The following is a 26,132-nucleotide window of genomic DNA, read 5'->3' as shown; positions in this document are numbered from 1 at the left end:
TCGTGATCTTCAAAACTCTTGGTAAGAGCTACATCACTAAAAGAAAGACGACACAGCCAACACTTGAGCTGCAGATTTAGTTTGGGAATACACCGAGGCTCCCTGTGGTACAGTGCATGGGTTCATTCATTTAGTCTGGAAAACATTAGTATGTTCCTTCAGATGCCAAGAGTAGTAGGACATGGGCTGTGCCTTCAAGGGAGTTAAAGACGTGTCAAGAAATGCTGCAGTGCAGGGCACCAGGGTGGCTCAGTTGGTTAAGCGTCTGCCTTCAGCTCAGATCATGATCTCACAGTCCTGGGATCGAGTCCCGCATCAGGCTCCCCGCTCAGTGGGGAGTCTGCTCGCTCCTCTCTCTCTGCCCCTCCCACCCTTGCTCCTGTTCTCTCTCTTGCCTGCACTCTCTCTCTCTCTCTCTCAAACAAATAAATCAAATCTTTTAAAACAAAAACAAACAAAGGACCAAATACTGCGGTGGAGTGTTACAAGTGCTGTCATCAAAGTAAATACAGATCAGAGGCAGGTGGCACAGAAATGGGAACAGGTTTAGTAAGTCATCATGGAAGAGGTAATTCTTCAGCTCTTATGTTAAAGATGAGTAGGTATTTGCCAGAAAGCCAGGAGTGGGTGGAGGGGAGGTCATTCCGGCGAGATACTAGAACAGGAGCAGAAGCCCGGGGCTGTGACACAGCTAAGCGTGTTCAGAAAACTTGGAGAGCCATCAGTGCGGATGCAGCATGCAAGTGACCACTGAGTGGGTATGGCAGGAGACGGGGCTGGGAAGAGTCTTATCTGTCTTAGATAAGAGACTAAATCATCCTCTAGAAAATATCCTATTGTAGGATGTTATGAAGGATCTGGTGCTATAAGATAGGAATTTTATTCAGTTTATATTTATTATAGTAAAGAGGATAACTAGGAAGCCAATTGAGAACCTTCTGTAGTAGTCAGGCTGAGCCTCTGAACTAAGGCAGCCGCAGTAGAAGGAATAAGGAAGCCTAGAATATGAAGTATGCCAAGAGGGTAGCATCTTGAGCAGTGGTTTGGTGGAGACAGCAATCACGAGAGGCCCATGATAAAATGCAAACTTCCTAGGTCCCATATGCATGATTTACAGGACGGGACTTTGACCTAGGAATCCTCATTTTTATAAGCACTCTGGGTGATTCTCCTGCAGGTTGGCTGGGGATACTTCTCTGGAAAGTGTAGAGACTTGCCACAGAGAGGAGCCTTGTAGAGAACCATTGATTCTAGAGCTACCATTGGAAACAGCACAACCAGGAGACAGGTCTTGGAGTAAATAGGCTGGTAAATGTTGGGTGACTTTTGCCACTGGTCTCTGCTAAATTGGCCCCTCACTTTGGTCTGGCTGACTTTGTAAGAGCAATTTGCACTGCAAAGAAAACCAAATTAAAATTAGTCACCATAGACAGTTAGATTTAATCAAAGGCTCATGTATAAGATTCCAATGACACTAACTCACATTCATCTACAATGAATATTATCTAACTCACAACACAGGTAAATAACTTCAGATTTCTATGAACTAGCTCTTGATACAAAAACTTTTATTTTGCCTTCACAGCACTCTCTGTCTCTCTCTCATCTATCTGTCTGCCTACCTATGAGAGGGATCTCAGTGTTCTCTTTCCTACCATAAACTCCAAAAGAGTATAAATTGGATTTGTCCAAGAGTAGAAATTGACCCTCTTTGTCAAGAATCATTTTGTTCTGTGCCTATGGAAAACAGCACAAAAGAAATGTTTTGTGTTGGTGAAGCTGCAAATATGTAGATGTTTTATCTGCATACTGCTATAAGATGCTGAATATATAATTTGTGTATTATGCCAGTTTAAGAGAGTGGGGACTGTGTTGCATTTTGTTTTGCACAAATATCTTTAAAGGCAAAAAACACAAGAGTAATAAATTAAACATTTTAATTAAGTGTTGTGGCACCCGATTGGTACACTTCACCATTACATGGGTCAGAGAACTGTGTCCAATAACATTGTTATTAGACTTCTACATTTATGACAAGCCCAATAACACCCGGTTAGTCTATACCTGCTCAGTTTTTTTTTTTATCATATCCCCCAACTAGAATGATAAAGTCTGAGACTCATAAAGTAGCCTACATTTACCTCATGATTATTTCATGCCAGGATGGTACTAAGTCCTTCACATGAAAGATTTTATTGATGATCCCAGTGACCTTAACTAGTTGACCCCATTCTTGGCCCCATTTTACAGATGAGAAAACCAACACTTCACAAAGTAGACAAGGTCAAGGCCACATGACAGGTAATTCAGGAGCAGGGATTTGAACTTTGATCTAACGGAGTGGACTCTTAAAGTGATGGCACATTGGCTCTCAAGGTTCTTTTCCATATAAGCAATGGGAGAAGTGGATTTAACATGATGGAAAACGGAGACCAAACGTGGAGTGTCGAAAAATCCTACTTCAAAAGGGTCTTCTCAGGAATTACCAGCTGGGGGTCTACCTAACCTCTCTCCCAGTAGTGTGATGGTCAGTGTTTGGCATGCCATTCTCCATCAAGGAAGAGGCCCTGATTTCTAGCATTTGCAGATTTCCATGGTATAAATCGTCTCACAAACCTACCATTACTAAAGGTAGAGTTGGGAAGAGGTTATGTATGCATTGTGTCCACTCCCTCCTAAAGTGGTCTTTAGGTTTCTTGTGGTCTCTGCACAAGCTCTGGAGACCTGGGACCACAGAGAAGACACATGTCCTGTTTTGTGGGAGGACCCACTGTAGGGGAGAGGGTGGTGCTCCGATCCCTACCACACAGTCGTGGAATGCAAGTGCCACCAGGCTATTTTTAATTAAAAAGTGATGACAGCTGAATATATTCCCTGACTCTGCAGCTAATAGCTTCCTGACCTAGACCTCACTCGCTAGACCCACTCCTGAAACCAGACGGCATTGGTCCCGATGGGGCTTCTATTATTGGCTGGCTGTCTCAACAGATGCAGGTCTAACCAAATCCATGTCTAATCCGAGCATGCAAATGGGGAGATAAAAGGGAAAATGCTTAAATGCTGAATCACAACCCACAGAGGGAGAAGTGGGTATCAGCAGCTCTCTGGGAGGACACCAGAGGTCATTGTCATGGAGTTCCACAGCAGCCCAGGAAATTCTGTCCCGCCGTCATTTGGAGCTGTTACCTTTTATCTATTCACGTCTCACATTAAAAAGATGTGATTGGCGGTCCTGTTACGAAGGCTGTGTGCGTGGGTTAAAGCATGGTTTTTGCAGTCAGATATACCCAAAGGGCTTTATCTGCTTCCAATACCATTTAATCCTATTATGATGCCCATTTTACAGCTGAGGAAACTGAGTCACAAGGACAGAAGTGGCAGTTCCTGAACTGAAACCAAGGTAGGCCTAATTCCAGGGCCTGAGGCCCTTACCAACATCCTTCAGACACCCTCTTCCTGCTTCAAACTTCACACTTGGTTCTTCTCCTGAGGGTTGGCCCACTCAGGAACAGGAGGCTGTTCCTCAGCCTCCACGGATGCTCTCTCTCTACCTCCACCCCTTCAACTTATCCAAATTGTAACTGTTCTTTAAGGTTCTAATCAAGTCCCCACTTTCCCATCATGTTTTCTTGGGGGGATTCTAACCCAGGTAGCTGTCCCGCTCCCTTTATACTTCCTGGCTGCGTAAAACTGGCCTTCATTTTGCCTTGCTTCAGCTGCTCCCTGAGACGTAACTTGTGGGGCTTCTTTTCCAGCCTCCACTGTACATTGTCATGGGCAGAAACCATGTGCAGACCTCACGGCGCTAGGCTCTAGGTAGATGCTCACTTTTTAAAAACCGATGAACGATACTGTATCCGCAAGCGTATGGATGGAACGAAGCTCTGAGAGTTCTAGAATTGAAAGGAAGACTGGACATTTTTGAATGCCCATTACAGGGCAAGCCCTATGCCAGGCATAGTACATACATGATTTTATTTAAACCTATATGGTTGATACTGTGCCTTCCACTTTACAGATTTTTTTTTAAACACCCAGAGAAGCTCAGAAATTTGCTACCACCCTATTGCTCGACAGCAACAGAGCGGCAACTTGAATCTAGACCAGTCTGACTTCAAAGTCCATACCATGCTGCCCTGTAGATCATCATGCCCATGCCACTGCCTTTGTGAGAGAAGAGAATACACCTTCACAAAACTCCAAGAGATGGGTACTGTACCCAACACAGAAAGCAATTCCAAAGCCTCACTTGGTAATACATTCCAGGTTCTGCTAACCCTAATATTCAGAAACTCATGCTTCATGCCGGTCTTCATCCCCTCTGGCTTCCATTTCATGCCATCTCCCTTTGTTGTGTAGGTAGGAAGGTGGGAAAGAGCAAGCTACCATTTCCTAGACAAGCATCTTTCTTGGGCTGGAAAAGTCCTCTGACATCAACTTGGCTCATCTTGTCTAGAAATAAAAGACCAGCCACACGCCTCAGAGTGAAGATTGTCCTAACGGATGGGCTTTCCTACCCAGAGAGAATTATAACTGTCAGCAGGGAACCGGAGCGAGAGCCACCAGCAGGACTGGATAATCATGGACAGATGCTCTTGGATCAAAGATTCAGCCTGAAAGGAGCCATGGGAGCAGAGAAAGCAAAGCTCATGGAGGAAAGAATGATGTCGAGTACCAATGCGTCCTCCCTGTTACCTGCCATCAGAGCCAGGCTGTGGGGTGGGCGAGGAGTGAAATGAGGCAAGGAGGCCATGGCAGCTCCTAATTTGGGGAAACCAGGGATTGGCAGGCAGCCTCCACGCCCCGGCACCTGGGAAATAAGGGCAGCTGCTCGGGAAGCAACAAAAACACAGTAGAGGCCAGAGGTGGGGAGACTTTCAAATGAGAGTGCTAAATATCTGGAACCCAGTGGCTAAGAAAGACATTGCCAAATGTCACACTGAACACAGGCACGCTTTCCTGGGCCCTGGATGTGAGGGCCATGAACAATGAAAGGGGAAGCCTGTAAGGAAAATCACATGGACTCTGGAGCCTGCGCTGGCCCCGGGGAAGCTCTGCTGCATGCAGTCTTACAGGGAACAGAGGAAACAATCGTCCAGCAGTGAGCCTGCCCTGCCCACCACACTTCCTGCCCCGATCTGCCTGTTGGGTCTGGAAAGGACAGAGGTGGGTCGGCTCCCAGAAAGGGATCAGGGCGGTATGTTTCAGAACAAAGCTTGGGCCATCCACCTGCAGGACAAAGTTCACCCCTTAATAAGATGTGTGTTGAAGGGGGCACAGAGAGGAGTGTTGTTCCTTCGTTCCATTAAAAACGGATTATGGGCTGACTGACCAGGTAAGCAGTGTGATCTGTGAACAGAAACTGGTCCTTTGGAAGTGGGAGTGTGGTTAAACAAAAAAGCCTTAAGAGACACAATCGGTGACTGTTCACTGCAGCAGGGTGGTAAAGCATGATGTCTGTGTTTGTGAGTGTGTGCAAGGGCGTGTGCAATATTTTCTGCTGTTGCTAAGATGGTTTCCCCCCCTCACTGGCCTCTCGCCCAATCAAAAGGTAGCTGCTCCTCATTGGTTGCCTGGCTTTATCGAATGACCATGACGAGCTAGGGTTGAGCCCACCTCATTGGTTTATTCCTATGGCCCATTGTCAGGGGAGAGCAAATCAGACACCTAATCAATATTTTGTGAAGTGGCACTAGACTTCTTGCTAAATTTGCATTAAATTCCTCCCTGTCTGTGCCTTTGCACTCAGATAGGATCATATTAACTTCGGAGGTAGAGAGAGAGGCAAGCAATCAAACACTGTCGTCCTTCAGCCATTTTGGACGTATTCCTGAGTCTTGGCAAAAAAATCTTAGAATGCCAAACGTGCAACAGAGGAATTAGTTATAAACAAGATGTAAATCTCCTGAACAGAAACATAGTGCAACTAGGCTAGATTCGTGGTGTCCCTTCTAGATGCAAATTGAATTTTCTTCCCTCCCTCCCTCCCTCCTGCCCTCCCTCCCTTCCTGTAGTCATTCACTTATTGAACACCTACTCTGAGTCAGGTTCTGTCGTGGCCCTGGATGCATCACTGTGCCAGGCAAGAAACGTTTCCTTTCTGGGTCACTCCATAGCAAACCAGGGCATGAGAGGGCCAGGGGTTATCACACTCTACAAACTGTCTCTAAAGGAAGTTGGGCTCTGATCGTCATTCATGGAATGAGGTGGGATCAAAATCCCACAGTTGAAGGTCTCCTGGCAGGAGACACAGACACTGAATCAAAAGTTGGTGGAGTGACCAGCATTTTCCCAGAATTCTACATAAATCTCAGATAAAATGTGGATGCATACTGATCTTGAGGAAGGTAAGAATTTGCGGTGTTAATAAATTTCCTCCCTTTCACAGACAAACTAGGAGCAACCAGCAAAGAAATTTCACATGCCCTCTACCACCACTTAGCAGCTCACCCATGTCTGTGCCCCCCTCCTCTGTGCTCCTTCCTGCTACAAGGAACCAAAAAAAAAAAAAAAAAAATTGTGTTTCCATCAAAACCAACCCTTTTATTTATATGCTAACCCCATCCCCACTCATCAACTCAAGGATCTCCTATAATTGTCACCTCATTCTCTCACATCAATGAATTTCCAAATCTCCCCTCCCTTCTTGTCACATTTCATCATCATGAAAGTATACCGCAATATCCTCTTCTTAAAAAACAAAGATAATAAAGAAGGAAACCCTCTTTATGGATCCAGGCCGGTGTTCAGCTAAAATATGCTGGTACTACCATGCTGAGTGTTAAAGTATTGAGATACCTCTGGACCCGGTGGGAAGCACCCATTACCCTGAGCTTCCCAAGTATCCCCTCTCCCATTTTTTTCAACCCAAACCCTCCCTTGGGACCTCCTGGACCTTCCATAATCCAGCAACCAAAGGTTAAAGTCTGGATCAGCAGGGCCTTCCAAGACCCTGCTCCAGACCTATAGCCAGCATCCAATCAGATTTAGCAGTCCCATACCTCTGAAACAAATAATGCAATATATGTTAAGAAAAAAGAAGAAGAAGATAGCAGGAGGGGAAGAATGGAGGGGGGTAAATTGGAGGGGGAGACAAACCATGAGAGATGATGGACTCTGAAAAACAAACTGAGGGTTCTAGAGGGGAGGGGGGTGGGGGGATGGGTTAGCCTGGTGATGGGTATTAAAGAGGGCACATTCTGCGTGGAGCACTGGGTGTTATATGCAAACAATGAATCATGGAACACTACATCAAAAACTAATGATGTAATGTATGGTGATTAACACAACAATAAAAATTAAAAAAAAAAAAAAAAGACTTAGCAGTCCTGGGGCCATATGTACGATCCCTGCTGACACCCTACACTTTCAAGTCATTCCCCGCCACCCATGACTTTCCTCCCCTTAATAGCAAAACCCTTTTAAGAGAGGTCTGTTCTCACTCTCCCTGTTTCTTTTCCTCTTTTCGTTTGAACACATTCCAGTCAGATCACCATTCCAATGTTTCCAGTACCACGGTCTTTGTCAGGGTCATCAATAAACCTTCACTTTGCCAAATCCAAAGATCAATTCTCAGTGCTCATCTTACTTGGCTTATTAGCCACGTTTGACACAGTTGACCATTCCCTCTCCTTGAAACATCTTTACTTTTTTAATCTTTCTTGTCTCTGAGACACCAGTCTCTCTTCGAGTTCTCCTCCTTCCTATTAGCCTGCCTTCAGTTCTCCTTTGCTGGTTCCTTCTCGTCTTCTTGAACTCTGAACATGGCAGTGCTCTAGGGCCCACACTTGGGACCTCATCTTTGCTCTCTGTTCACTCTCTGGCGATCTCTTCTAGCCCCTTGATGCCAAATACCTTCTATATGCCAGTGATTGCCAAATCCCTGTCTCCTGCTTCAACATTTCCCCTGAAATCTAGATTCAAATAATCCAATTGTTAACTCTGAATGTTCACTTGAGTATCTAATAGAAGTCTCAAATTTAAGTCGCATAAAACTGTATCCTTGATCCTCCCCTCAAGAGTTTTCCCACTTGCTCCCAGTCTTCTTCAACTCAGAAAGTGGTGGCATCTTTCTTCTCATTGCTCAGTCCCAAATCCTCGGTCTCGGGCTTGACTCTTCCCTTTTTCTCACACCACGCTATAGTCTACCAGCAAATTCGGTCATGCTGCCTTCAAATCAGATCCAGAATCCAATCATTTCTCACCACCTCCCACCACAGCTACTCAAGACCAAATCACTATAATGTCACTTTTTTATTATTGCAATGACCATCTAAGGGCCTCTCTGCCTTCACCCAGCTGTCCTCTACATAAGACAGAATAAGTCTCTTTGAATATAGTAAGTTCATGATACCCCTCTGCTCAAAGTTTTCAGACGGCTTCCATCTCCTCCAGAATAAAACTCAAAGTCTAGATGCTATCCCTAGGCCCTGAAAGGCACAGTTAACTATGACATAGGTTTTGCCTCCAAGGAGCCCACTGTTTATTAGCTTAGATTCCAGCTTTACTTCACTCTGTGACCATCTTGCAAATATGTGGTTAATCATATTTGATTAACTGGATGAGAGTATGAATAACGGATTATACAAATCTAAAAACAAACAAAAGTCATTTGTGTGCAGCTGAAATCTTATTGGTCAGTTATGAACTGAAACATTTTACTTAAGGGCAACATAGTCCCTTCATATGCATTAAGGTGATTTCATTTTGTCTCCACTGACATCATAAGCTGACATCAAATCACATCTAATTTCCAACGTACATGGCGAACACTCAAAATACCTGTTGAATAAATGAATGCTTAGGAAATGAACTTCTCATTTCTTAGCTGGGATGATGGTGATGAGAGCTGTGACCTGAATATGTACTCCGTAAGGTCTGGTATTTCCTGCATGTAAATTACCTTTTTAGCCCAATTTTATTATCTCCATTTTAAAGGTAGAGCCACGGTTGTGTGGCTCAGAAAATTTAAATGCCTTTGTCAAAGTATCCTAATAAGTGGCAGGGTTTCAGACTTGAGCAGTGGTCTGTATGGCTTCAACGCCTGTGTTTTCGCCATAGCTATCTCATGATGAGTCGCTCTTCTATCTCTGTGACTTTTTTTTCCTTAACAACTGATCATTGATTTATGGCAAAAGTTGATTTAAGCGTCTGCCATGGTGACTTCAACCTCAAGTCCTGGCTCCACACTGATGGGTCATCTGCTTAACAATCTCAGAAGGATGGTGCAAATCAGTGGGTTGCTTGTGGATCCTCGTCTGAAAAGTATATCAAGTCTGAGGACCTTCACCACAAGGAGTTTTCCTTGTAGTAATTCTCAGAGTCTTGCTGGGACTCTGAACTGGTCCTTTCACTTTGAGATTATTCTCCTTTGTGCCTCTGAGCAGGTCAGCACATATCTTCTCCAGAGATTTTACGTTGTGGCTGGTTATGGTAACTCGAATTCGGTGAATTGCCACCCCTGCTTCCATGAGTGTCCTCCCACTGTCTTTAAAAGCTTGTTCCTTAGCCAGAGGGAAGAGTGGTGAGTCAGGAGCAGGAGTGGGGCGTCCAGAGCTCTGCTATAGCTGCAACCATGTCTTCCTCAAAGAAGTGTCACTTCCTCTGTGACACTTTTAACATTATTTTTTTTAAGATTTATTTATTTGAGAGAAAGAGTGGAAGGAGGGGCAGAGGGAGAGGGAGAGAGAGAGCATCCCAAGCAGATTCCCTGCTGAGCATGGAGCCCCACACGGCGCTCCATCCCATGACCCTGAGATCATGACCTGAGCCAAAATCAAGAGCCAGACGCTTAACCCACTGAGCCACCCAGGCACCCCAACACTTTTAACATGAATGCTCTGATCGTTACTATCTCCACAAACCTCCAAGATCACTGAAAAGTGAGAGGCAGATCCTCCGTCCTTAGTTTGTGGATGGGCATGCTAAGCTCCACAGAGGCTCAAGGTCAAGTAAGGAGACAGAAAACACAATATCCTGCTTTCTTCTCTCCCAGCCTCCTCATGTGTCTCATGCTATCGCACCCAGAGTTCTCTTAGCTAAGTGAATTGGACCCATTGATCCTTTAAGTTCCAGAACAGATTTTCTAGGGTCTATAATATCTCACATCTTTTATAGTTTATTAATCACCTTTCTCAAACATAATGCTTTAAAAAGCCAATTCCCCATCTCCTGGAAGGTAGGAATGTAATGCTATTTTCTGAAGATGCTCTCAAGCCCATGGGAAGCTGAGTCCAATTTATCAGCCTCCTGATGTCAAATTTCAATCAGGTATTTATTTGCTTGTAATATGAAAAACGTCTAACCAATTCAAAATTTGTGCTCATGAACTTGGATATTCTAATATAATCTGATCAAGAACTATATTCAGTTGAAAATGAAAATCCCCTAGATTTCACTGTATTTTTGAGAATCAAGTTTCTATTAACTAATCGTGACTTACCCCTATTCACACAAAAAAATGCCCCCTTTTGTCAGTAGTCTCTGTGTTGAATGATCCTTCTGTGGTCAAGGGAAGAGCCAAAGAGGAGAATCCTATTAAGGAAACAGAACAGTAGGATGATGGTGAGTAGCCTCTGTCCCCCAAAAGACTGATCTTCAAAGCCAGGTAAATATGAAGCCCCAGCTGGCTGAGTGAATCAAGATGAAACTATAGTTATTAGAAGAAGCATAGCTTCATTTCAATTCTCCAAAGCAGAAAACAGGAAACAATTCATACAAAGCTCTGTGATGGGGTCAACTCCATGGAATGAATAAATGAATGAATGGTCATTCAGTCATTCAACAAGTATGCCTGCTTTTTTCAAGACGCTGTTGTCAGTGTTACAAAGGGAAATTCTTTGTGAATTGCTCCACTGTAAGTACAAGTTGTATATAAATAGCCACTTTGATTGAACTTTGCTCCTAGGCACTTCAGTCCTTGTAAACCCATACAACATGCTGAAGGAAAACACTCCTGGGAAAATCAGAGTTGGTGACATACTAGTATGGCAACAATCCCTCTAGACCTCAGAAAGGATTTTAACACATATGAGCACACAATCAAGACAATGAAAATAAGTCAACCTCTTTTTTTTTATTTTACTATGTTATGTTAGTCACCATATAGTTTTTGACGTAGTGTTCCATGATTCATCGTTTGCATATAAGTCAACCCCTTTTAAATGAATTGCCAAGATTATAGGCTACTTTAGAAGAAATATTCTGAGACACAGACAAGTCTAGTGGTTGCTCCCGCTATGTAGCTCCAGCTTATGGTCCGGGACCCCAAATAAATGCATTTTTTAAAAAGTAGACTTGTTCTGGTCTGGTTTACTAAAATTAATTCTGGAGCTGATTTTTCAGAGGTCAATTTTCTTAGAAGGTATACCCTAGAAATATAATTGGTGCTGTCATGTTCATATAGTTAATGTGCTTTTTTTCTATGTATTTTCCATGTGTGATCCATGATCATGGAATTCCTGAGGGCAACATTAGAGCCGATTTTTTTTTTTGAGTCTTCTTTTCTTCTAGAATTTTATTAGTGCTTACCATAGAAAGCCTAAAATCTAAATCAGTGGCCTCACCAGTGGAAACACCTCTATGGAACAGCAAAAGGTTACCATGACACCAAAAACCAAGGTCATGTGTATGCGGGGGAGCTAAAACTCACATGAGCCAGAGTTAATTTTTTGGTAGATCCAGCCTGACGCTCCTGGTACCTCCATAAAGGGTTCTGCAGAGAACAGGTTGAACACCACTGACCTAGCCTACCTCCTCATTTCTCAGAGAGAGAAACCAAAGCCAAGAAAGACAAAATGCCTTGTTCAAAATCACATAACCAGTTATTGCTGAGCTAGAATTAGTTTTCTGATTCCCAAGATAGCACCTTTCCTCATACCAGACTCCTCTTAATTTCAGAGCCTACTGCAGTCTCCCCACAGCAAAAATTTCCTCTCTATTTCAGGCAACCAGAGCAGGCCAGGTTGGGTCTGAGCCACCCAAGGCCATTTGTCAGTGCCAGTCTCCCACCGGGCAATGCCAACCCCAGCATCTGGTCCTGGTCCCTAGGACTTATGCTCTCATAATTAAAGAGCTGGCATATATAAACAAACCATAACCTGAGCACCGCATGGTCAGTGAGTAGAGGTCAAACGTGGATGAGGACTGACCCCCAAGGTGAGAAGAAGCCAGTTCCCTGATTTCCAGTCTTGTTTGTCTCTGCTGACGTGTACATAAATATCGCAATTGCTACAAAGAGCCCTTTATAACTCTTTAAACCCCAAATATTCCTCAACCCCACAGCAAGTTAAACAAAACTTACGCTATCCCACTTCGGCCGGGTGGGACTGTGTGTGGGCCAGGGGGTTGGAGTCATTTTCAGGTTTGAGTTAGGGCTTGATTGCTCAGGGAGACATGCCGGGGGCAGCACGGCGGGGCGGGGGGCGGGGGGGAAGCGGGGGAGAACTCTCTGTGGCTCTCGGAGGAACACCAGGACAACCTTGTTGGCTCGGACTACGTTTGACTGTACAGAACGTTACCAACTCTTTTCCTGGGATACGTACCATTCCCAAGAGGCCCCCCCCAGACAAGGTCTGAAAGGTCTGCAGCAATAGCCAGAGCATAATCTGAGACTTGTACTCTTTTCCCTATTGCTGCAGTGGGCTAGTGGTCATTTTGTTGCACTAACAAAATGTATCTCCCTCTTTGTGAAACAATCTAGAGACAGATTACTCAAATCGGAGTCTAGTGCATCTCCCCCACCTGGGAGCTTTGTTAAATAGGAGGGATCCCAAACCCCACTCCACAGACCCACTGAATCAGAACCTGTGGATTAGTAAGATCTCCAGGTGATTGGCGTGCATCTTAAATTTGGGAAGGACTGATCAAGAGATGAAGACCATGACTCTGGGTTCACCATTAGCTCCATGTACGAGATTTCAGTTAACAAACTTCCTTGGGTTTTCTGTGCATTTAAATGGAGAAAGAAAGGACCCCAGTGAAATCCAAAACTTCCTTAAAATATTCTTTCTTTTGCTCCAGCAGGTTTATCAACCCCATTTTCCCCTTTAATGACTATTAGGGCAGAATTTGTTTCTAATCACCAGTAAGGACCTCGAGTAACATGAGTTGTGGACTGTGATAACCAGCAGTAAATATATTTGGCATTAAGTACTTCTTCACTGGGCGCCTGGGTGGCTCAGTTGGTTAAGCGACTGCCTTCGGCTCAGGTCATGATCCTGGAGTCCCGGGATCGAGTCCCGCATCGGGCTCCCTGCTCGGCGAGGAGCCTGCTTCTCCCTCTAACCCTCCCCCCTCTCAGGTACTCTCTCTCTCTCTCTCATTCTCACTCTCTCAAAATAAATAAATAAATCTTTAAAAAAAAAAAAAAAGTACTTCTTCACTTACAGACATCCAGCTGGCCACCAAGTCCTTTTGATTTTACCTCCTAAATGATTTTATTTATTTATTTACTTATTTATTTATTTATTTATTCATCTCAAGTATAATTAACATACAGTGTTATCTTAATTTCAGATATATGCACCCCTATGATTATTGCAGCACTACTTACAACAGTCTAGATACCGAAGCAACCCAAGTGTCCATCAATAGATTAATGGGTAAGGAAAATGTGGTATATATATATATATATATATATATATACACACAATGGAATATTACTGAGCCATTAAAATCGATGAAATCTTGCATTTGCAACCACATGGATGCTCCTAAAGGATTTTTCAATCCTCCTTTCTATCCCCACTGCCCTGCTTTAGCTCAGGTCCTTATCATATGTAATGTGGACATTAAAATAGTCTCTCAACTGCACACCTGGCCTCCCTATGTAGTTATTTTGCTCATCCATTGCATCCTCCTAACTGGCATCAGAGAGAACATTCTCGAAGGCAAATCTGATCACATTGTCTTCTTGTTTCGAGTCCTTTAATGATTCCTGGCAAATTCAGTACTTTCAAGTTTTTCATGCAAGGTTTATGGTGACAGTGCTTTTATTCACCCGGCCAATCCGGTGTCTCCCACTTTCTTACTTTTATACCAACCAGTGTGTTTCGTTCCTCTCCTTTTTCCCAAGCTGCCTCTTTGCTGTGCATACTTTTTCTTTTGCTGCCAAATAAACCTCTTCTTCTTTTTTAAGACCTTGCATAGACAGTCCCCAATTTATCATGGTTCAGCTTATTACGGTCTGATTTTATGATGGTGCGAAAGGCATCTTCATTCAGGAGAAATCATACGTGGAATTTTGTTTGCATCTTTTCCCTGGCTAGCACTACGTGATACGATCCTCTCTTGTGATACTGGGTAGAAGCAGCCCCGTGCCGTTCCCAGTCAGCCTCATGATCATCAGGGTCAACAACCCAAACATTGACAACTGTTCTGTACTACAACAATGCTGTTTTTCACTTTCAGTACAATATTCAATAAGTTACAGGAGATTTTCAACACTTTATTATAAAATAGGCTTCATATTAAGTGATTTTGCCCAACTGCAGGCTAATATAAGTGTTCTGAGCATGTTTAAGTAGGCTAGGCTAAGCTACTATGTTTGGTGGGTTAGGTATATTAAATGTATTTTCAAGCTGCAATAGATATACTGGGATGTAACCCCATCAAAAGTCAAGGAAGGGGAGGCTGAGTGGTGCAGTCAGTTAAGCATCGGACTCTTGGTTTCTACTCAGGTTGTGATCTCAGGGTCATGAGACGGAGCCCAGCTTGGGGCTTTAGCTCAGCAGGGAGTCTGCCTAAAAGACTCTCTCTCCCTCTCCCTTTGCCCCTCCTAACCTCCGTGCTCTCTCTTGCTCTCAAATAAACAAATAAATATTTTTTTAAAAGAAGTGGAGGAAGATCTGGAGTTTATTTTTATCCCACTATCAGCTCCTCTTGACCATGACTCTCAACCACTGAGTAGAGCTGATCATCCCTGGATCCCAACAGCACCTTGTGTTTGCTCAATTAGCAGCACTTTCCCTGAACTCTGCTTCAACTTGTCTCTGTCCTTGTACCAGTTTATGACACTTTGGGGTCAGGAACCATGTCACATTCTTCTTTTGTATCTTGAGTATCAAGTACCATCCCTAACATATAGTAGGCATTCAGTGTATGTTTGACGAATGAAATAATTAAAGGAATATAGTCAATGTGTGAAGTAGGTACCACCTTACCCAGGGAACTGTGAAAAATACACAGCAAACACAGATCTAGTGGAAATATTTGCAATGGATTAATCTTTGAGATTCTCCAATGATGGATATTAAGGAATGAATTGATGTTAATAGTGAAAATTACCTATGTTAGTTAGCCCTGCCGCTACCCTAAAGGGAAATGATCTACCTCATATCATTTATTAAACACCTAATCACCTGTGACATCTAATAATCAGAAGAATTATAGCCTAAGGCACAACCAAACCTTGCCTTCTGGGGACTGTCTGTCTACGACAGTTAACATGGACACCAGCCACTCTCCCAGATGGTCAGAGAACTCTTTCCCTTGGGGCATGATGGTGTTGTCAGAAGGAAAGGAAGTCAAGAGGTGGGCTCAATTAAACAGTTCTAGAAATTGGGTCTTAGCCTCTGCTACCCCATTTCCCCACACTGGGGTTCTCAGGATCCTCTGCTTCAAGCTCAGCTCAACTGGTCTCCAAGATCAATTTGGGACTCAAGCAGGGAAGATTTCAAGAGCTCCAACTCAGCATTCTTTGTCAGAGGTCAAGCTACATTTGCACCCTGTCTTCCACCTTGCCTTCCTATTCCCTGCTCCTAAGGCCCAGAACCCACCTTATACTCTGGTTTCTGCTGATGAAAACAATAACAATAATGCTATTTCACACATTAATTCAAACTTACCATGCACCAGGCACCATTCAGAGTGCTCTATGTCTATGAAGCAAATTTAATCTTCACAACAAGCCAATTTACTAAGTACTGAATAATCTACATTTTACAGATGAGGGAAACACAGAAAAGTTTCCATATATTGTTTGCTTGTTGCTGTCTCCTGATCATGTTCTGTCTGATTACTGCAGAGTCCATGATTTTAACTACTTTGGGTTGCCTTACTCTTTGGATATTATTCTCTGAACTTCGCAGCTGAATCTGCACACCCTCTGTCCCCATGCCACATGTCCCCTGACACCTCCCAGTCTGGCCATCCTATTACAGATTAATTTGCTCATTCTGGCCCTATCCTGAAGAGGACAGCAAAAGACAGACATAAGGTCATTTATTTTCCACTCTATTTAATATGGACAATTAATGCTCATAGAAGGAATTAAACTCAGGGTATATAATATGAATATAACACCAAGTGGTGACAGGCATCCACACCACATAATGTCTGAATTAGAGAAGGAGGAAAGACGAGGTGCCATGTTTAAGAATGCACCACTTTGCAGACATTCTCCTAGACATCCACCTAGGTTCCTTAAACTCTCTTTGTAACGAAACACAGGATGTCCATTAGCAAACTGAAGGATCTACACACCATAAGAAACAAGCCATTGCTCCTCCATTACCTGGGAGAGAGAACTGTGGAAGCACCTGGAACAGATTCAGGATTTTGTCCCTCACAGGCCTTTTCAATGAAGTGCATATTCATTGACACTCACATTTGCATAGTTCAGATAATAACAGCTCTCTGTTTCATGCTCAATGTTGAGGTCAATGTCACAAGAAGCTGTTTAGCAACAATCCCCTTATCAGGCAGTTCTGTGATCAGGTAGAAGAGAAGACTTGGAGAAGAAGGAAAAGAAGCCATCCACTGCCCTGGGCTTGGGAGTTCTAAAGCAGACTGCATTTCCAGACACACATATAGACATGGGGTGGGTTTCAGTATCCTCTGGGGAACTTTGAGAAACACAGATTATATTTCATTGTCTTGGTCCAGATCTCTAAATCAGAACCTGCCAGTCAGATATAAATATATACAATATACATATAAATAAATATAATGCATATAAATAGAAATAAATATACATATATATACATATAAATATATATATACATATCTATATTTAGCTAAAATTTAGCTAAAATAGCTAACATTTTAAAGGGAGATTCGGATACATATTACTGAATAGGAAATACTGCTAAAATTATCATCTTGGAAGAGCAAGAACGTTAATAGCATATATATTTTCTCCTCCAATAATACCAGGAAATGTAAATGAGCTACTGCTAAATTAAACCAAAAAAATTAGGACTACAGTGTCCTTCAATATAAAAAGAATTTGGTCACAATGAAATGGTTCTGAAAAATCCCCTCAATGATGACCGTTCCTCAAAGAGACTTCATTTGAAAAAAAGAGGAAATAAATTAATGTAGAGCAAGCCGTCATGGAAGAGAAACACATACTAAAGTTCTTAAATAATAAGAGATAAATTTGGAGTATGATATGAATTTTAGAAAAGATGCATGGCAAGGTTTTGGACTGCAGTCCACTCACCGGTACATTTAAATTGTAATTTAATTTACAAATATTTGATGAGGATAATTTGAGAAGAGAGATAGTCATCGATTTACTCTCTAAAAATAAATTGATGCCTGAACCGTAAGTGTCGAAATCCACAAAGGTGAATTTTCCAAAGTCACAACACTGAACAGATTAATCTTCTCATTGCCCATCAACTTCGGCCCCCCTGTTGATGACAGCAGCTGCTTAAACCAGAAACATCATCTAAGACAAAGCTCCAATCATATGATGGATTGTGTGGGTCTTATATGAGCAAGACCCGCACAAAACTGCAGGAGCTTTGGGTCTTTTTTAACCAAGACAGGTCATTAAAAGAAATGAAAAGATGTCTTCTGGAGGTTTAATTAAGGAAGTTAATTCTAGGCCCCATCATGGGCCCATTAACCTTTCTCTGTTCCTAAAATATCTTATGTAATGTCAAAAAGAAGCAAAGATGGGAAAAGGAGCTGTGTAATTAAACCTACTTAACCTTAAAATGGAAATGTGTCAAGGGATAGAAGCAATTGGTATGAAGCTCCTAACCTGTATTTACGACCCCAAAACCCAGAACCCATATGCCTCATCTTGCTATGCTTGACTCACATTCTCTTTGCTATGGGCTGGACAACGTGGCTGGTGAATTTACTTACTGTGTCTGACCTGAACCATAAGTCATTTGTCAAAATGCCGGAAGGGCAGCACTATCCTGGTACAGAGAACAAATAGCTTGCTGGTTTCTACACAGATTTCTTGCCACATAAACATTCTTCTGAAGTTCTTCAAGGAGATGGTTTTCCCTGACCCAGGAATACCTTTCTTCCCCATCCCGTGAGAGCGTGGCCAGGCTGGGGCTGAATCTGGTTCAAGATCCCAGAGAACCTGATGTATGTATTTTTTCCTAGGATGGTGTACATTGTTATGCATGTAAATTCTTCCAGAATGCCAATGTATGGCTTGGTATAAAAGGGCAGAGGCATAACAAGAATTTGGCTGCCTTCTCGACCCCAGCAGAACCTTGCATGAGGAGTGTTACTGGTGGGTTTTTGCCCCATTGGGAAACCACTGCAGGGCAAGAGAAAAGCGATTACAATGGTTTCTTGCTTTTTTTTTTTTAATGTTTCAAGTTTTTATTTAAATTCTAGTTAGTTAACATATAGTGTAATATTAGTGGTTTCTGTGGCACTTAGTCACTTAGCTTGCTCTGAGTTCTGTGCCTGGGGCTGTATCAGTAGGGACAGGAGCATTCAGAACGAACTCAAAACCAATCTGAAATGTTGCAAGTTCCAAAACTTAATATAAGCTTAATAACCTGACGGTCTCCTTTAAGTGCCAGCAGATTATGCACATTACAGATTATTCGTGAGGACATTGTTTTCTCAGGGGCCTCTCTACTAAGAGGGTAGATGAGGGTTGACACACAATACAGGACACCTGTATTTTTATTTGCTAAATCTGGCAACCCTACCTGAGATCCAACTGGTAATCATCACCCAACACCATTAAAACAGGACATTTTAGAGAGAACTTGGAACCAGCCCTATTGCCTCATCTTACATATGAGGAAACCCAGACTCCCCCAGAGATTTTTGGCAGGTGGTGGGTGGTCTGCTCGTTCTTAAGACTCCTGGCCAGTCAGGAGCAGTGTGTGGACCAGAATTCAGCCTATTTTATACCCGTTTTATTCCCCACCACCCAAGCTGTTTCTCTAATCACAATGCAATATTTTTATTGTTGTTACTGCGTTAACGAGGCTTTCCAAAAATCTGACATTTCTTGAACATTACTCTCTTCCAGCCTCTATGCTAAATTCTACAGACAGAAAAGAGTACCACGCTCTGCCCTACACCTGATAGCTTTTGGAATTTAAATTGGTTACGTGCTAAGGAAAATAAAAAATTTTAATTGTTTGAATACAGGCAAAGGGCCCCATAATAATTTTTTCAAGCCCAAATATAAAGATGCTCTTGTATAGACACTATTTTTTTAAGTATTTGGGCCACTGTACCCCTCCATCAGTTAATCATCGATGCTGGTATTCCAGGCAAAAGTTGTAAATATAGCTGAATCTCAGCCAAACATTAGATTGCTCTGTTCTACAAAGTCTGCTGGGAGAGATTATTCAAATCCAGTTGGAACCTGCTTCATACCCTCAGTCACTATCCTTCCAGAACCTTCTTTATACACTTCTGCTAGGAGATGTGGTATGAAAATCCATTCTGTAGAGAAGTCTCTCATTCACTTAGGAAGACGTGAATGGAAGAAATAGCCTTGGCTATGTTCAAGATAAATCTGTTCCTCTCTGGCCACCCGATGCTACTGTGAAAATTATCTGTGTGAGTGCCCTTCTTACTTGTGATACAATTTCCTCAGGTCTTTCTCTCAGAAATAACTGATTTTGTACCTCATTGTAAAATATAGTCTTGGACTTTGAAATAACATAGACATCACATACTAATATAAATGAATTTAATCTAGGACTTATACAATGCTAATATTAATCTGGGGGTGGCTGGGTGGCTCAGTCGGTTAAGTGTCTCCTTTAGCTCAGGTCATGACCCTGGGGTCCTGGGATGAGTCCTGCAAGGGCCTCCCTGCTCAGCAGGGAGTTTGCTTCTCCCTCCCCCCCCACTCCCCCTGCTCATGTTCTCTCTCTCACTATCTTTTTCTCTCTCTCTCAAAAGAAATAAATAAAATCTTTTAGAAAAATACTAATATTAATCCAGTTGGAAATTCAGGTTTTATTCGTATCTTTAAAGAGTTCCTATTTTTAGATGATCAGTGTTATTGACAGAATTGTGCCCTCTCCAAATTCATATGTTGAAGCCCTAACCCTCAATGTGACTGTTATTTGGAGATAGGGCCTTTAAAAAGGTATGGATAGGGTCACCCAAGGGCTCAGTTGGTTAAACGACTGACTCTTGATTTCAGCTCAGGTCATGATCTCAGGGTCTTGAGATCAATCCCTGCATCAGGTTCCACACTGGGCATGGAGCCTGCTTAGGATTCTCTCTCTCCCTCTGCCCCCCTCCCCCAATAAGCACACATGCACATGTGCACTCTCTCTCTCAAAAAAAAAGGTAAATAAAAATAAAAAGGTGCAGGTAAATGAAGTCATAACAGCGGGGCCCTAATTCACTATGACTGTGTCTTTATAGGAAATGGAAGAGACACCAGGAATGCTCGTGTGCAGAGAAAAGGCCATGTGAGGACACAGCAAGGGGGTGGCTATCCGCTAACCAATGAGAAGCTCAGAGGAGTCCAACCCTCCCAATACCTTGATTTTGGACTTCTAGCCTCCAGAACTGTGAGGAAATCAATTTCTGTTGTTTAAGTCACCTAGTCTGCAGTATTTTGTTATGGCAGCCTGAGCCGACTAATACAATCAGAATGACGCTTGTAAGCATTAACCAAATAATTATTGGAGTGTAAGAGAAGTGAAAGCAAGAATTCTATCTTGTTCACTGCAAAATTCACACCTCATATAGTGCCTAGCACACAACTGTGTGCCTAGCATACAATGAACAAATGGATGGATTTAGAACCATGCCCCACCAAAGCAGTTCCAGCCAACTGCCGTAACCATAGTGTGAGAGAGGAAAAGCAGAGGCTTTGGAGCCAGACAGACGGCTTTCATTCTTCTCTACCTGCAAACTTGGGAAGTCCCATAACCTTTTTAACCTTAGTTCTTTGTCTATCAATGGACAATAGTAATGTTTTTATCATGTAGTTGTGGTGATTAATTGAGATAATCCACCTGGTATATAATAAGCACATGGAAAGTGACAGGTGCTATGAGGCTGATATTAATGGTGGTGGACCTTCCGTGTTTTCATTCATTTATTCATTCAACAACTTTTTATTGAGCAAGCCCCTTCTAGGCACCCAGCATTGTTCCTGGCGTTGAGAATAAAATGGGTAATGACACAGTGTCTTAGCTCACATGTGCCTTACATTCTAGAGAGCAGAGTCAAAGACAATGGGAAGTAATAAAATAATTTCAGAGACTGGTAAGTGCCACAAAGAAAATAAAGCAGAATAATGTGATGATGACAGTGATGACAGAGAGATGGCAATCTCTCTGGGAAGGAGACATTTGAGGCTGAGTTCTGAGTCATGAGAAGTCAGCCTAGAGAGTGTCTTGGGGAAGAGCATTCCAGAGTGAACAGCTGGTACAAAAGGCCTAAGGAGGGATGGCTTCGGCATCTTCAGGGAAGAGAAGAAGGCCAGTGTGGCCGCAGTGTAGTGAGCAATGTGGAGAGAGGTACCAGATAAAGTCAGAGAAATTAGTTGCAGCCAAATTATATAAGGATTTATAGGCCAGGATGAGGTGTTTGAATTTTTTTCTAATGTAATGGAAAATCACTATAGAGTTTCAAGTAGGGGTGTGAAAATGAGTTGATTTATGGTAAAAACAATATTCTGCTGCTGTCAGGGTGACAGGTGGTAGAAAGGCAGGAGTGGATATAGGGGGTTGCTCAGGGATCATGTCCAGTAGTCCAGGAAAGAGGGCATTGGCTTGGACTATGGTGGTGGTAGAGCTGGATAATGGATGAATGGGGACTATCATGAAGGCAGATGGACAGACCCTCCAGTGGGTTGAATGTGAACAAAATGAGAGGATCAAGGATGACCCCTAGGATTCAACTTAAAGAACCGCATGAGATGGTGCCATTTATTGCAATCAGTTGGGGGTGGGTAAAGGCGGGAGAGTCAATGGAGATGACATTGACCCTGACTTTGTCTCTCTTTTTCAATACAGTTGATGCAGCTTTCATGGCCTAGCCAGCAGTAGCCTGTCTCTTAAGAAAAATCACTGGAGCTTAGTTGTCAATATTGCAGATCCATTATCAATTCACTGATCATTGCTAAGCCTCACACTTTAAGTAGTTGTGTGAAAAATGATCTGGGAGAAGCTTGGGTTTGTCATTACACTCCTCTTCCAGGCCTTGGTTTTCTTCCCTATGGAATGAAGCTTTTTTGTGTGTGTTTACTTTTGGGTATTTCCCAACTGAACCACATCACCTCTCCTCACTCTGGAGAAGCTAAACCAGAGCAGGGGGATCCCCTAGGAGCCACAAGGATGGAAGAACAGATAACAGTCAATACTTGAACATTGTGCTCCTCTTATAGACTTCAGAGTTCTTGCTCTCCCTGGCTCCCTCCTTGCTGCGTCTCCTTTCTCTCTCAAGCAACATGTTCACTGCATCATCTCCTTTGCATAGGGTTCACATGGCTGCCAGTGGCTGGCTTTAATTAGAGCATGGTACTGAGCATCATTACAATGTTGGTGGTGTTAAATTTCAATGTACTCAGATACCATGAGCTCAAGTCACAGCTCATGACAGCCACAGGGAAGCTAGTGTTGAACTAAACTGGGAGATAATTAAAATAGGCAGGAGCAGAGATTGTTCATACTGGCCTCTGCTGCACTCTGACCCAACCACCCCCTTTTGGTGTCATGTCTTTCTTCCTTTGTCTTATTCATTTTCTCTCCAACAAAGGGTACTCTGAGGTGGGCACCTAACAAGGATGACAATGCTACGAGCAAGAAAAGAAAGCAATGAGAAATATAAAATGTTAGTCCTGAGAAGCTGCCTCTTATGGTTTTAAAATCATTCTGAAATAAAACCAGAGTGAATTACCCAGGTAACAAGTATGCCTTCCTAGTTCAAAGATTTCATTGGTCTTTATATTGTGTCTACATGAGGGTGAGCAGAGTTTTTGAATTTCCATTATACTAAAGAGAGAGAAGAGAGACACAAGTAGTAGCTAACTGAATATCACTGACAAATAGTTTTGGAATTTACTTAGTGAAAATGCATCAGTCATATGCAGTCACCAGGCACACTCTTTGTCACTTTTTCTGAAAATCACCACCCGCCCCCCATTAACCACCACTGTCACCTAAACTTCAGTAAAGTGCAAAGAGCTTTGATTGGCGAACAGAGAACTTGCCTTTACGTGGCTTGGGTAAACCAGTTAACCTTGTTAGAAATCAAGGTAAGGCAGAATTCTAGGAGATGCCATTGTGAGCTATTGATACAAAAAGGCAAATAGATGACTTAACGTCCGGTCCAAAATAGGGAAATTTGGAAAACTGCCCCGAAATACATGGACGATCCCAATTCCAGATTGCAATCATTTTAGACAAAAGTAAGCCCTAAGAAGAAAATCAACCAGGTGTGGTGATAGAGAAATAAGTAAGGGGAGGGGGTGACCAGGAGAGGTTAAATTTAAAACGAAGCATGGAAAATGAGGAAGAATCAGGCTAAGAGCCAGAAAGGGAAAGAAAACAACAGGTGCAAAGCCCTTGGTGTAGGAAAGAGCTTGGTGTGTTCAAAAAGTGTCAGAAAGCCAGGGAAGGCTGAACAATGGTGACAAGGGAGACAGGAGCCTGGAATGAGGTTGGGGAGTTTAGCATATGGGCAGGAGCCATATCGCACACGGTATTTAAGGCAGAGAAAAGAGTTTAAATGTCTTCTAAGTAGAATTGGAGATCATTAAAAGATTTAAGCACAGGAAAGACACGAGTTGGTTTTGCTTTGCTTTGTTTTATTTTGCTATTTATAGATCTCTCTAGATACTATCTAGGGAATGGCTTATCAGGGATGGGTGGAAGGGCAGAGTGAGAGCAGGGCAATAGATTAGGGAGCCACTGCCGGTACCTGGCAGGAGACCATGAGGACTTGGGCTCAGATGGTGGCAAGAGGAGATGAGGAGGAAAAAAATAGCTTGAAGTATGTTGTAGATACACAATTAAGAGGACTTGCTCATAGACTAGCTGTTAGCAATGATGGAAGGACAAAAATTAAGGGTCACCGAAGTTCCTGGTCTGAGCCCAGGCCAGCTGGTGAGGCCTTTTGTCTTTAGAGGTAGGACTGGGAGGGATGAAGAGTGAGTGCAGCCAGAACGAGTTTGAGAGCAGGAGGAAATCAAGAGATCCATTTTGGATATTTTAACACAGCGATTCCTGTGAGGTATCTAATTACAGTTAGATATACAATTATCTGTAGTTAGTTGTATAGTAAAATATATGAATCCGGAGCTCAGATGAGAGGGTAGGGATGAAGATACAGATCTGGGAGCATCAACATGGTGATGCTATGTAAAGTCATTGGTTGGATGAGCTCACCTTGGGAGAGAGTAGTCATAGAAACAAGAGGATGACCCAGAGCTCAAATAGAGGAAGAGATTCTTACCTCCATGATAGGAAGGGCGGTTCAAGGCATGACACCAACCCAGAGCAAATGGAACAGAAAAGAGAGACAGCCAGAGAGAATATGTTTCTCACTCCAGTGCCCAGTGCCTCCCTAGAAAACCATAATTAATCCTGAAGATTAAGTGAAATAATGCAGAGAAGAGCAGTTAGTGAACTACAACTTCTTATTACATTTGCACTACAATTATCAGCTTATTGTCGGATCCTGGATTTATTTCTGTGTTTACTGTTTGTCTTCTCACTAAGAGATAAATTCTTAAGGTCAAAGATGCCATTATGTCCACTGACAGTTCTAGAACAAGTAAATGTGGGCTGACAGATTGACTGTTATTCTTACTATATTCAAAAGAATAATTGGTCAATGCCTGCTTCAGGTTGGCTTCTGATAAACCATCATTCCATCCTGGCCACTTCTTGTAATTTCACATTTGCAGGGCAGACATCAGAACTCTTTAAACCTGATGGAAGTATGTGCAGAAGCTCTTTTTCTCAAATCAATATGAAGAGGAGAGATGCTCATCTGTTCAGAAGGAGTTTTTTTTCCCTTAGTTTGCCAAGAAAATTCAAAATCACACACAGGAATAAAAGAATTCACTTGAACTAAAAGGAAACAAGCATTTAACAAGAAGTTTTGTAAGAGCTCTGGACTTCAGCATTCTTCTGTAAGGGGAACATCAATATGGCAGACTATTACTGAGAGCAGAGCAAATGTTCCTGGCGAATTTTGTGAGAACAACAACAAAAATGAGTTTTCTTAGTTTTTACTCAGTCAAGTTGTTCTTGTCTGTTTTTCAAAGAAGACTTTTTCTTTGCTTCTTTTTTTTTTTTTTTTTTGTAAGACTGATTTATTTGAGAGAGCGAGAGAGCACAGGAGGAAGGCGCCGAGGGAAAGTGTATCTCAAGCACACTCCACGCTGAGAACTGAGCCTGACTCGGGGCTCAATCTCAAGACCCTGAGATCACAACCTGAGCCGAAACCAAGAGTTAGAGGCTTAACTGACTGAGCCACCCAGGTGCCCCTGCTTCTGTCTTTTTAAGGCCAAATACAACCTCAAGAAACAAAAAGGTAAGATACTCTCACTTTTATTAGGAATTCACCCTTTTTTCTCACAGGACTTCTAAACTTCTTCTCCACGTACATGACTTTCAGGGAATCCGAGGTAAGAAAAGATCAATCTTTTATTGCCAAAGAGGAAGAGGTTTGGAGGTGAAGCCATCCCACCAGCAAACAACAGAATGTACTTCCAAAACATGTTTTGGGAAGATGCACACTACCCTCTCCTCCTCTAACAAACTCCACGACAGTAGATAACATCTGAAAGGTCTAGCCTTAGAACTGTAAGTTAAAACAACCTTACATATGAGGAAGTTGTCTAGATTTTGTAATCAACGAGAATCCTGATTTGTTCTCTGTGGACCTTGGACAAATTATTTCTTTGTGCCTATTTTTTTCATCCTAGAGAT

The 26,132-nt window shown here is 42.6% G+C and overlaps 1 pseudogene; it reads right to left on the bottom strand.

The window, feature by feature from the left end:
• Positions 1–9,142: 9,142 nt before the first annotated feature.
• LOC114226013 (small ribosomal subunit protein uS10 pseudogene) overlaps positions 9,143–26,132 on the bottom strand; it is a 73,969-nt pseudogene continuing 56,979 nt past the window's right edge.

The sequence above is a fragment of the Eumetopias jubatus genome, unplaced genomic scaffold (genome assembly GCF_037043125.1).
Source record: "Eumetopias jubatus isolate StellerSeaLion01/CBP00866 unplaced genomic scaffold, mEumJub1_p1.0 scaffold_13, whole genome shotgun sequence".
In the NCBI taxonomy this organism is placed as follows: domain Eukaryota; kingdom Metazoa; phylum Chordata; class Mammalia; order Carnivora; family Otariidae; genus Eumetopias; species Eumetopias jubatus.
Note: the sequence above shows the minus strand (reverse complement) of the source record. Positions and strands in the feature narration are given on the sequence as shown.